Raw genomic sequence first — 12,094 nt, 5'->3', positions numbered from 1 at the left:
AAGGTCACGATAAGGCATGAATGAAGCAACACATGGCAGGCCTTGAAACAATCGCACATAGTAGGTATTCGATTCATGTTAACTATGTTTCCTTCTTAAAATGGCTTACATTGGGAAATCGTGAACACTGTATCATTAACCCTTGGAACAACCCAATGGGTAGGTAAATAAAGCTTAATTTTATACCTCAAGAAACCATGCGTCTTCACCTGCGCCAAATGCTCATGATTGTAAGGAGCACTGGTGGTTCGTTTATTATGTACTTGGTACTTTGCACCTATTAACCCAGTTAGTCCTCTTAACAGTTGTGAGAGGAATAGCGTTCTTATCCCCATTTTACAGATGAGGAAACTGAAGCACAAGTGTTAAGCAGTTTATCTGAGGTATCCTAGCTACAAGACAGGTGCAGTCAGCCTGGCTGCAGAGCCCTTGCTCTGTCCGCTGCACTACCTGACTTCCCAGGAGTATGTATGGTGAGAGTCAAAGTGGATTCTCCCACACAACCAACCAATTACAATGTCTGAATCAGTCAGGCGACTTCCAACTGGGCTCCAGGAGAGAAGGAATCATCACGCCTGTCTAAATCCATGTTCCCATTTTGAATCTTCAATGAGAGATGAGACGCAAAGTAGCTAGTTTTGGTGGAGTGGCTGATTTTACACGTGTTTGTGTGTGTGTGTGTGCGTGCGTGTGTGTGTGTGTGTGTGTATGTGCACTTAACTGAAGTAAACTGATAGTTTGAATGCTTACAGTACCATTAATTTAATTTGTATATGTGAGCCCCACACACCTATATACAAACACACCCTGATCCAGAACAATGACTTAGTGAAGAACGGGATTTCCACTCTGTCACAGAAATTCAGGAAAGCACTGAAGTAGGGCATTTCTGATTGATTTTACCATTGCTGGAATTTTCCTTTACAACATAGACTCCTTCTGTGGAGATTCCATAAATAAAGTCTTTTTTTTTTTTATTGTGCGATATTTCTTTTAATTTTCATAATTTATTTAAATTTTAAATTTTAATTTTAAGTTGAAAATAAAAATTATATGTTCATGTCGTTCAACATGAGGTTTCATATATGTATACGTTGTGGAATGACAAAATGGAGCTAATTAGCATACTCATTTCCTCACATACATATTTCATTGTGATGAGAACATGTTTACAATCTACACTTACAGCTGTTTTCAAGTATACAATGCTTAGTTATTAACTATAGTTATCATGCTGTTCAGTAGATCTCTAGAACTATTCCTATCTGAAACTTTATATTGTTTGACTAACATCTCCCCCATCCCTCCTGGGCCCCTGCCTCGGGTAACCACCATTCTGCTCTCTACAAGCATGAGTTCAATTTTGTTAGATTCCACGTAGAAGTGAGATCATGCAGCATTTGTCTTTCTGTCTTTGCTCTTTACAACTTTGTTACGTATTTATTCATCTTTCCAGACAAGGTCTCACTCTGTCACCCTGGCTGGAGTACAGTGACACAAACACGGCTCACCATGGCCTCCACCTCCTGCGGTCAAGAGATCCTCCCACTTCAGCCTCCTGAGTAGCTAATACCACAGGCGTCCACACCACACCTGGCTAATTGTTGTATTTTTTCTAGAGATGGGCTTCCTCCTTGTTGCCCAGGTTGATCGCCAACTCCTGGGCTCAAGTGCTCCACCTGTCTTGGCATGCCAGAGAACCGGGATTAGAGGCATGAGCCACCGTGCCCGGCCTCGGCTTTATTTCACTCAGTATAACATCGTCTAGGCTCATTCATGTTACAAACGACATGTTTCCCTTCTTTTTTTTTAAATAGCATTCTATTGGATGTGTATGTCTTTTTTTTTTTTTTTTTTTTTTTTTTTTTTTTTTTTTTTTTGACAGAGTTTCCCTCCCGTCGCCCGGACAGGAGTGCAGTGGCATGATGTTGGCTCACTACATCCTCTGCCTCCCAGGTGCAAGCTGATCTGGGCACAATGGTGTTCATAGCCACTGCAGGATTCATCTTCAACATCTTCTCATCTCTTCTTAAAACAAGCTGTACCTTCGTCAACAGCTGATTTCTTCGGAGGACTCTCCTTATAAGCTTTACATAAAACATCAATGAATTCTTCATTCCTCCACCCAAGCTTCACCGTAAATTTGGTTTGTTTTTGCTGCCATTTTAGCGGAATTCGTGTTGCTCTGATAGGAGTCCTTTTCAGTGGGTGTCTCATCCTTCTTAGTGCCTCAGAGTGGATCTGGTTCAGAAAGGTTATAACAAGTTAGTATAAGTTTGTTTTAGTGTAAAACAACTGAAATCCATGCAGAGATTTTTCACAACGTCCATTTTCTGTGAACCTTTTGAAGACCCCCTGTGTTGAACGTTGGCCATGTCCTTGGAGAGAAGTGGATGCCGTCCACTTCCTGTCCTCAAATTGCCCACAGTGCAGGAGTGCACAGAGCAGGGAAAGGCCACCCCAGAGAGGTCCTGCCCTCCAGCGTGCAGCAGACCGCCGGCCCAATCCTGACTCCCTGGTGTGCTGTGTGGGCCAGAGCAAGTCGACGAACCTCCCTGAAGCTCAGTTTACTCCTATGTAGCTCAGAACCAGTAGCCATGATAGGACTGCTTGGCAGGGACGGTTAATTAACTCAGGAAAAGCAACCTAGCTCCAAGGGTAGCAACCAGGAGTTCCAGTTGATTCCATCCGCAGACCCTCTGAGGCGTTCCCAAGCTGCGGTGTGGTGGAATATTAATTGGGTTTAGTGTGATTGGATTGAAGTGCCAATCTAATCAAGGAGAAGTCCCGCCCAAAGGGCAAAAAGCCAAGACTAACCCCGACCCCGACTCCCAGTCCCCCGGAGTACCTACCGCGGCCCCTCGCGACTGTCCCCATCCCTCTGCCCCTCCCAGACCTCTATCCTTCCACCAATCGCCTCCCCCAGCCCCGAGCCCCCACTCCCAGGCCCCCGAGTCCCTGCCGCGGTCCCTCGCGCCTGGCCCCATCCCTCTGCCCCTCCCAGACCTCTGTCCTTCTTCCACCGCTAGCCTCCCTCAGCCCACCTGGACTTCCATGATCTCTGAGAACAAAGTCAGCCCCCTGGCCCCCCAGCCTCCTGCCAGTCTTCCCTCCTGGGCGTCTTCCTCTTCTCTGGGGCTTTCGGAACCTCCCCTCCCCCACCCGAGCTTTCCCCCATCCCCAGGGGCAGGCACAGAATCAATGTCTCTAGGAATTTCAAACGTAAAAATAAAAGAATTTAAAAACAACGGAAAGGCATTTGCTCCTCCATGTGCGCTTACCTGTTTTTCTGTAGAGGCACCACGCTGAGGTGGGTGAAGCACTTGGGCTCTGGAATTACACATCTGGCTTCAAATTCAACTTACACCACTTACTGGCTTTGTCATATTCGACAAAAGACGTCTTTGTGCGTCTACGTTTTTTCTTTAGTGTGTAATCATAATTGTCACGGTGAGGAATGAATGAAGCAACACATGGCAAGCCTTGAAACAATCGCACATAGTAGGTACTCCATTCATGTTAACTCTGTTTCCTTCTTATAATAGCTTATAATGGGAATTCGTGAACACTGTATCATTAATCCTTGGAACAACCCAATGGGTAGGTAAATAAAGCTTAATTTTATACCTCAAGAAACCATGCGTCTTCACCTGCGCCAAATGCTCATGATTGTAAGGAGCACTGGTGGTTCGTTTATTATGTACTTGGTACTTTGCACCTATTAACCCAGTTAGTCCTCTTAACAGTTGTGAGAGGAATAGCGTTCTTATCCCCATTTTACAGATGAGGAAACTGAAGCACAAGTGTTAAGCAGTTTATCCGAGGTATCCTAGCTACAAGTCAGGTGCAGTCAGCCTGGCTGCAGAGCCCTTGCTCTGTCCGCTGCACTACCTGACTTCCCAGGAGTATGTATGGTGAGAGTCAAAGTGGATTCTTCCACGCAACCAACCAATTACAATGTCGGAATCAGTCAGGCGACTTCCAACTGGGCTCCAGGAGACAAGGAATCATCACGCCTCTCTAAATCCATGTTCCCATTTTGAATCTTCAATGAGAGATGCGACACTAAGTAGCTAGTTTTGGTGGAGTGGCTGATTTTACACGAGTTTGTGTGTGTGTGTGTGCGTGCGTGCGTGTGTGTGTGTGTATGTGTGTGTCTGTGTACCTCACTAAAGTAAACTGATAGTTTGAATGCTTACAGTACCATTAATTTAATTTGTATATGTGAGCCCCCACACACCTATATACAAACACACCCTGTTCCAGAACAATGACTTAGTGAAGAACTGGATTTCCACTCTGTCACACAAACTGAGGAAAGCACTGAAGTAGGGCATTTCTGATTGATTTTACCGTTGCTGGAATTTTCTTTTCCTTTATAACATAGACTCCTTCTTTGGAGATTTCAAAAATAAAATATTTTTTTTTATTGTGTGTTATTTCTTTTAATTTTCATAATTTATTTAAATTTAATTTTAAGTTGAAAATAAAAATTATATATGTTCATGGCATTCAACGTGAGGTTTCATATATGTATACATTGTGGAATGACAAAATGGAGCTAATTAGCATACTCATTTCCTCACATACATATTTTATTGTGATGAGAACATGTTTACAATCTACACTTACAGCTGTTTTCAAGTATACAATGCTTAGTTATTAACTATAGTTGTCATGCTGTTCAGTAGATCTCTAGAACTATTCCTATCTGAAATTTTGTATTGTTTGACTAACATCTCCCGAGTCCCTCCACGGCCCCTGCCTCTGGTAACCACCTTTCTGCTCTCTACAAGCATGAGTTCAATTTTGTTAGATTCCACGTAGAAGTGAGATCATGCAGCATTTGTCTTTCTGTCTTTGCTCTTTACAACTTTGTCACGTATTTATTCACCTTTCCAGAGGGGGTCTCACTCTGTCACCCAGGCTGGAGTACAGTGACACAAACACGGCTCACCATGGCCTCCACCTCCCGCGGTCAAGAGATCCTCCCACTTCAGCCTCCTGAGTAGCTAATACCACAGGCGTCCACACCACACCTGGCTAATTGTTGTATTTTTTCTAGAGATGGGCTTCCTCCATGTTGCCCAGGTTGATCGCCAACTCCTGGGCTCAAGTGCTCCACCTGTCTTGGCATGCCAGAGAACCGGGATTAGAGGCATGAGCCACCGTGCCCGGCCTCGGCTTTATTTCACTCAGTATAACATCGTCTAGGCTCATTCATGTTACAAACGACATGTTTCCCTTCTTTTTTTTTAAATAGCATTCTATTGGATGTGTATGTCTTTTTTTTTTTTTTTTTTTTTTTTTTTTGACAGAGTTTCCCTCCCGTCGCCCGGACAGGAGTGCAGTGGCATGATGTTGGCTCACTACATCCTCTGCCTCCCAGGTGCAAGCTGATCTGGGCACAATGGTGTTCATAGCCACTGCAGGATTCATCTTCAACATCTTCTCATCTCTTCTTAAAACAAGCTGTACCTTCGTCAACAGCTGATTTCTTCGGGGGACTCTCCTTATAAGCTTTACATAAAACATCAATGAATTCTTCATTCCTCCACCCAAGCTTCACCGTAAATTTGATGTTTGTTTTTGCTGCCATTTTAGCGGAATTCATGCTGCTCTGATAGGAGGCCTTTTCAGTGGGTGTCTCATCCTTCTTAGTGCCTCAGAGTGGATCTGGTTCAGAAAGGTTATAACAAGTTAGTATAAGTTTGTTTTAGTGTAAAACAACTGAAATCCATGCAGAGATTTTTCACAACGTCCATTTTCTGTGAACCTTTTGAAGGCCCCCTGTGTTGAACGTTGGCCATGTCCTTGGAGAGAAGTGGATGCCGTCCACTTCCTGTCCTCAAATTGCCCACAGTGCAGGAGTGCACAGAGCAGGGAAAGGCCACCCCAGAGAGGTCCTGCCCTCCAGCGTGCAGCAGACCGCCGGCCCAATCCTGACTCCCTGGTGTGCTGTGTGGGCCAGAGCAAGTTGACGAACCTCCCTGAAGCTCAGTTTACTGACCCCGACTCCCAGTCCCCCGGAGTACCTACCGCGGCCCCTCGCGACTGTCCCCATCCCTCTGCCCCTCCCAGACCTCTATCCTTCCACAAATCGCCTCCCCCAGCCCCGAGCCCCCACTCCCAGGCCCCCGAGTCCCTGCCGCGGTCCCTCGCGCCTGGCCCCATCCCTCTGCCCCTCCCAGACCTCTGTCCTTCTTCCACCGCTAGCCTCCCTCAGCCCACCTGGACTTCCATGATCTCTGAGAACAAAGCCAGCCCCCTGGCCCGCCAGCCTCCTGCCAGTCTTCCCTGCTGGGCGTCTTCCTCTTCTCTGGGGCTTTCGGAACCTCCCCTCCCCCACCCGAGCTTTCCCCCACCCCCGGGGGCTGGCACAGAATCAATGTCTCTAGGAATTTCAAACGTAAAAATAAAAGAATTTAAAAACAACGGAAAGGCATTTGCTCCTCCATGTGCGCTTACCTATTTTTCTGTAGAGGCACCACGCTGAGGTGGGTGAAGCACTTGGGCTCTGGAATTACACATCTGGCTTCAAATTCAACTTCCACCACTTACTGGCTTTGTCATATTCGACAAAAGACGTCTTTGTGCGTCTACGTTTTTTCTTTAATGTATGATCATAATTGTCACGGTGAGGAATGAATGAAGCAACACATGGCAAGCGTTGAAACAATCGCACATAGTAGGTATTCGATTCATGTTAACTCTGTTTCCTTCTTATAATAGCTTATAATGGGAATTCGTGAACACTGTATCATTAATCCGTGGAACAACCCAATGGGTAGGTAAATAAAGCTTAATTTTATACCTCTAGAAACCATGCGTCTTCACCTGCGCCAAATGCTCATGATTGTAAGGAGCACTGGTGTTTCGTTTATTATGTACTTGGTACTTTGCACCTATTAACCCAGTTAGTCCTCATAATAGTTGTGAGAGAGACAGCGTTCTTATCCCCATTTTACAGATGAGGAAACTGAAGCACAAGTGTTAAGCAGTTTATCTGAGGTATCCTAGCTACAAGTCAGTTGCAGGCAGCCTGGCTACAGAGCCCTTGCTCTGTCCGCTGCACTAGCTGACTTCCCAGGAGTATGTATGGTGAGAGTCAAAGTGGATTCTTCCACACAACCAACCAGTTACAATGTCTGAATCAGTCAGGCGACTTCCAACTGGGCTTCAGGAGAGAAGGAATCATCACGGCCTCTCTAAATCCATGTTCCCATTTTGAATCTTCAGTGAGAGATGAGACACTAAGTGGCTAGTTTTGGTGGAGTGGCTGATTTTATACGTGTGTGTGTGTGCGTGTGTATGTGTGTGTCTGTGTACCTCACTAAAGTAAACTGATAGTTTGAATGCTTACATTACCATTAATTTAATTTGTATATGTGAGCCCCCACACACCTATATACAAACACATCCTGTTCCAGAACAATGACTTAGTGAAGAACTGGATTTCCACTCTGTCACACAAACTGAGGAAAGCACTGAAGTAGGGCATTTCTGATTGATTTTACTGTTGCTGGAATTTTCTTTTCCTTTATAACCTAGACTCCTTCTGTGTAGATTTCATAAATAAAAGCCTTTTTTTTGTTGTGCGTTATTTCTTTTAATTTTCATAATTTATTTAAATTTTAAATTATTATGATAAGTTGAAAATAAAGATCATATATGTTTATGGCTTCATATATGTATACATTGTGGAATGAGAAAATCGAGCTAATTAGCATACTCATTTCCTCACTTATATATTTTATTGTGATGAGAACATGTTTACAATCTACACTTATAGCAATTTTCAAGTATACAATGCTTAGTTATTAACTATAGTTGTCATGCTGTTCAGTAGATCTCTAGAACTATTCCTATCTGAAATTTTGTATTGTTTGACTAACATCTCCCCCATTCCTCCTCAGCCCCTGCCTCGGGTAACCACCATTCTGCTCTCTACACGCATGAGTTCAATTTTTTTAGATTCCACGTAGAAGTGAGATCATGCAACATTTGTCTTTCTGTGCTTGCTCTTTTAAACTTTATTATGTATGTATTCATTTTTCCAGACAGGGTCTCACTCTGTCACCCAGGCTGGAGTACCTTGACACAAACATGGCTCACCACGGCCTCCACCTCCCGCAGTCAAGAGATCCTCCTACCTCAGCCGCCTGAGTAGCTAATACCACAGGTGTCCAACACCACACCTGGCTAATTGTTGTATTTTTTCTAGAGATGGGGTTTCACCATTGTTGCCCAGGTTGATGTCGAACTCCTGAGCTCAAGTGCTCCACCTGTCTTAGCATCCCAAGGAACTGAGATTAGAGGCATGAGTGACCGTGCCCAGCCTCTTTATTTCACTCAGTATAACATCGTCTAGGCTCACTAATGTTGTAAATGACATGCTTTCTTTCTTTTATTTTAAGGATGAATAGCATTCTTTTAGTATGTATGCCTTTTTTTTTTGAGGCAAAGTTTCACTATCGTCACCCATGCTGGAGTGCAGTGGCATAATACTGGCTCACTACAACCTCTGCCTCCCAGTTTCAAGGGATCCTCCTGCCTCAACTGAGAGTAGAGGCATGTACCACCATGCCTGGCTAATTTTGTGTTTCTAGTACAGATGGGGTTTCACCATGTTGACCAGGCTGATCTTGAACTCCTGACCTCAACTGTTCCACCAGGCTTGGCTTCCCAATGTGCTGGGATTACAGGTGTGAACCACTGCGCTGGACCTCATTGTGGTTTTAATTTGCAACACGGAACTTTTACGAGAGACTTTACAAATTAGTTGGTTTGAAGGCCTTAATGGAGAATTGGGGAAACATCAGGAAAAAAACAATATACTCAGAAGAGAATACTTTACAGCACCCAAGAGAAGTCAAACATCTGTAGTAAGCATAGAAATGCAATTAAAATGTAAATGAGGCACTATTTTTAATCACTGGATTTTTAAAAAACACTATCCCCAATTCTGACAACTGTGTGGTATTTTGAGGCAGCATTAAATTGATAAAATATGTATTTGAAATAGATATCGATATATATCGATTGTCATTGATACCTTCATATCCTTTGATTGATGAATATCAAGTTTATATAATCTGTCTAAGGACATTGTCCAAAAGAACCTGAATCAAATGTACAAAAACATTACTACTCCATTATTATTTTTTATTTTTTACTATACTTGAAGTTCTAGGGCATGTGTGCACACTGTGCAGGCTTGTTACATAGGTATACATATGCCGTGCTGGCTGCTGTACCCATCATCTCATCATTTACATTAGGGATTTCTCCCAATGCTATCCCTTCCCCCGCCCTCCACCCCATGACAGACCCCGGTGTGTGATGTTCCCCACCCTGTATCCAAGAGTTCTCATTGTTCAGTTCCCACCTATGAGTGAGAACATGGGGTATCTGGTTCTCTGTCCTTGTGACAGTTTGCTCAGAATGATGGTTTCTAGCTGCATCCATGCCCCTGCAAAGGACATGAACTTATCCTTTTTTATGGCTGCATAGTATTCCATGGTGTATATATGCCACATTTTCTCAATCCAGTTTATCTTTGATGAACATTTGGGTTGGTTTCAAGTATTTGCTATTGTGAATAGTGCCACAATAATCATACGTATGCATGTGTCTTTATAGTAGCATGATTTCTAATATTTTGGGTATATACCCAGTATTGGGATCAATTGGTATTTCTGACTCTAGATCCTTGAGGAATCGCCAGACTGTCTTCCAGAATGGTTGAACTAGTTTACACTCCCACCAACCCGGGCAAACAGGGTCTGGAGTAGACCTCCAGCAAACTAAAAAGATCTACAGCTGAGGAACCTGACTGTTAGAAGGTAAACTCAAAAACAGAAAAAGGAATAGCATCAACATCAAGAAAAAGGACATCCACACCAAAACCCCAGCTGTAGGTCACCAACATCAAATACCAAACATAGATAAAACCACAAAGATGGAGAGAAACCAGAGCAGAAAAGCTGAAAATTCTCAAATCCAGACTGCCTCTTCTCCTCCAAAGGATCGCAGCTCCTTGCCAGCAACGGAACGAAGCTGGATGGAGAATGACGAGCTGACAGAAGTAGGCTTCAGAAGGTCGGTCATAAAAGTCTTTCTAATATGAGTCTGCAGTGATTTCTTCAATCTAAACTTGTAACAAACCTTTAGAGAACACATTTTAGGCTAAGGGATGCTGTCCATAGTAGTTGTTTAAACATCTGAATAACTTTAAAATTATTTTACAGCTGGGCACAGTGGCTGAGGCCTGTGATCCCAGCACTTTGGGAGGCAGAGGCGAGTGGATCATACAAGATCGCACCACTGCACTCCAGCCTGAGTGACAGTGTGAGACTTCATCTCAAAAAAACAAAAACAAACAAACACAAATTATTTTACATGTAAAAAGCTGAATTAAGATTCCAAAGGATAAATTAATCATTCAATCATCTAAGCAACCAGTTTAAAGGTAAATTAATCATGCAAATTACCAGCTTGATGGTAATTGAATGATTCAAATGACTAGTTCATTTTAGTTATGCACACACAGACATATATATATAAAATATCCAACATAGATATAAAATATCTAACAGTATCAGTCAATCCAACATTTATTTTCTGCCTTTTGTAGGTATCAAGCACAGGAGTTGGCAGGGCACACACTTTCAACTGATTCAAGCACAGTACTTCACACTCGTGTGTGTGAGCACGCACATACACACACACCATAATTGTTCCAAGTGGTGAGCCTGTGATGCAAGCTGGCCAATCAGAATTTCCCCTAGGGCTTTTCCAACTAACGATAGGAGGAAGAAGTGTCTTTTACTATTAGCTAATGGAACTTATTAGTATATGAACTCAGAAGTGTGTCTCATTTCTTAGAAAGTGAGAAGAAGGGCTCATGGAGAAGCCCACTGAGCTAACGCGGCTGACATACAGGAAGATGTGAAAAGGAGCATGATTGCACTCTGGTGACCTTGAAGTTCCTGGTGATAGAGTTCTCTAAAGCCACTGCTGCACCTTTCTCTCTCAAATCGGCTCAACCAATTTCCCCTTTCTGTTTATTTAAGTTCCTGTTAAGATCTGGGAACTTGCTTCCTGTAAATACAAAGGAGTAGTACAAATGCCATCCTCCATGGCACTCGGTGTTAGAGAGAGCTCTTGCAGTCACTGTTGCTGGGCTGTAGACTGACACATTCTTTTCTTTTCTTTTTTGGTGGCAATTTGGTAGAACATACCAAATTTTACAACCAACATTTACACAGGCAAAAACACTTTGGCCTAGACATTCCACACTTAAGAACCTCCGCTATAGAAATATTAACACACTTGATAAAGGATATACAAGAAAGATGTACACTGAGGTACTTTTGTACTAGCCAGAAATCAGTGGCAACCAAACTACCAATAGAGAAATGCTGAAAATAACTTATGGCTCACCTACCATGGAGTGCTTTGCACATAAATAATAAGCTGTCTACATATGGAAGGATGAGCATGACATGTTATTGGAGAAAAAAATCAAATTGCAAAGCTAGAATCCAATTCTGGTGACAACAAGCTAGAATTAAATAAGTATACAGGTATTGTATATGTTTTTTGTTTTGTTTTGTTTTTGAGAGACAGTCTCCCTCCGTCACCCAGGCTGGAGTTCAGTGGTACGATCTCGGCTCATTGCAACCTCCACCTCCTGGGTTCAAGGGATTCTCCTGTCTCAGCCTACTGAGTAGTTGGGACTACAGGTGCCTGCCACCACACCCAGATAAGTTTTGTATTTTTAGTAGACATGGGGTTTCACCATGTTGGCCAGGCTGGTCTTGAACTCCTGACCTCAAATGATCCACCGACATTGGCCTCCCCAAATGGTGGGATTACAGTCGTGAGCCACCGTGCCTGGCCTGTGTATGTTTATATGCGCATGAGAACTCTGCAAGCATACATGCAAAGTTGTTAAAGTGGTAAGGCCTAAAGTGTGTGAACAAGAGTGAGCAAAGGGGATAATTTTACTTTAAATTTAAATTTATAGATCTCTGCATTGTTTGTATTCAAGTTGTGTGTATTACCTTGTTAGTTTTTAAAAGCAATTTTG

This window comes from Macaca nemestrina, chromosome 8, assembly GCF_043159975.1.
Source record: "Macaca nemestrina isolate mMacNem1 chromosome 8, mMacNem.hap1, whole genome shotgun sequence".
NCBI classification, from domain to species: domain Eukaryota; kingdom Metazoa; phylum Chordata; class Mammalia; order Primates; family Cercopithecidae; genus Macaca; species Macaca nemestrina.
Note: the sequence above shows the minus strand (reverse complement) of the source record.